Source organism: Morone saxatilis, unplaced genomic scaffold (assembly GCF_004916995.1).
Source record: "Morone saxatilis isolate NCDOM2014 unplaced genomic scaffold, NCSU_SB_2.0 Contig8, whole genome shotgun sequence".
Lineage (NCBI taxonomy): Eukaryota > Metazoa > Chordata > Actinopteri > Moronidae > Morone > Morone saxatilis.
The window spans coordinates 4,770,663-4,772,474 of record NW_023340257.1 but is presented as its reverse complement, the minus strand read 5'-3'; the positions used below and the strand labels follow the sequence as shown (position 1 = coordinate 4,772,474).

Genomic DNA, 1,812 nt, shown 5'->3' with positions numbered 1-1,812 from the left:
GGGCATGAAAAATTGTAATCTCAGAATTATAGCGGAGTAAAAAGTATAATATTTTTCTTTGAGTGGAGTAGAAGTATAACGTTTCATAAAATGGAAATACTCAAGTACGAGTACCTTTAATTTTTACTTATTTAAATCCAGTGATTTTTCTTCATATTCTAAAACTTTTCAATGAATAAAGATAAACAGTCTGTGAGAATTTTTATTATAAAATACAGTATATATAGTAAGTATATGATATATATATATACACACACACACACACACACAATCAGTTTTCTGCCTTGTGAGCTTTATGTTGCATATCCACACATAAGCCACAAATAGATAAACAGTATTTAATGCCCCCTGTTCCTGTCTATTGTTATCATCGAATAGTCTCTTGCATGAATATCCACATCCTCTTTTCTCTTCCAGAAACCATCAAAAGAAAAGTAATACAACAGTGGATCCAGACAGCAGTTCACACTAGCAAGACATGTCAGTGGTATGAAAGCCTGCCGCCATTGTTCAAAGAGAAGAGCCAATGACACAGGCAAGAAAAACACAGTGAACATCAACAAGTTCAAGACAAAAATCAGCATGACATTCACCTTGTTGTTGACGTTTGCAGAGTCACTGAGGCGTTTGTGTAGAGTCCAAGACACCAGAGCGGTGCACACAACATTGATAGTCAGCATGGTCAACACTAACACAGGCTGAAAATAATGTGTTGGTGATCTTTGAGTACTAGAATTGCGAGGAAATTCAAAACAGGTAGCATTGCAGCCTGATTCAGTTAAGTTTTTTAAACGTTTTGAAAGGTTCACACTCTCTGGGATGTTCACCACCACCACACACAGCCAAACAAGCGCGGCAGCTTTCCAGGCGTTGGAGGAGGTTCGGCGATGGCGTGACCTCAGGGGGAAAACCACAGCCAGGAGCCGATCCATACAGATGAAGGTGATGAAGATGGAACTGGAGCGGATGTTGTTGCGAAAGAACGTTGATATCAAGAGGCAGGCCATAGTGCCCAGTGGCCAGGTGCCGGTAGCGTAAAAGTAGACCCTCATAGGCAAGGAGATGACGAGCAGCAGGTCTGAGATTGCCAGGTTGACCATGAAGACAGCACTGGGGGATTTGAGGCTGTGGCGGCGTAACAATATCCACAGTGCCACAGCATTGAGAGGCCAGACCCAGGGTCATTACAGATCCAAACACCAGAGCACATGGCATGTTCCTCGTTGTCGGCTCTGTTACATTTTCTCTCCCAGTAAAGTTACACATGTTTTCTGTGTGTGAGAAATTCAAAAGTGCAGGCGAGTAAATCTAACAGCGATAGAAACCCCACCACCTCTACCACCTTGTGAAACAGACCTATCAAGATATGTGTAAAGATAAAGAGGTTGTTGCTCTATGTTGAAGTGGCGGAAAATGTTGAAACAGGAAACAGCCTTGACAAGAACTGTGGTGTTCAAGTGAAACAAGTAGTGTGGGAGTTTTTAGTACAGAAAGGTTTTTTTCCCACGCCTGACACAAAAGAAACAACCATGTGCTTTGGATATCAGTCTTATAACCCATACTCCATACGCCAATTAATATTTTGATGCATCTTTTATAGTTTCATACATTTGCAGCTCCTTACAGTTATTTGTCAATCAAAGGTGAATATGTGAGGCAAAAGGTGGGCTGTGCTGGTTTGGAGTTATCACAGGAAGTTTCACTGATTCTATTTTAAAGTGTTAAAGAGATTAATTCTGTTCAAAAGGGTCTCATTTTTGTGAATTGTAGTATTTCAGTACAGTCTACTGACACACGATCTGTACTGCATGT

At 40.8% G+C, this 1,812-nt stretch overlaps 1 pseudogene; it reads right to left on the bottom strand.

Annotated features, from left to right (window-relative positions):
• Nucleotides 1–293: 293 nt before the first annotated feature.
• LOC118341906 lies at nt 294–1,360 on the bottom strand (annotated as a pseudogene).
• Nucleotides 1,361–1,812: the final 452 nt, after the last annotated feature.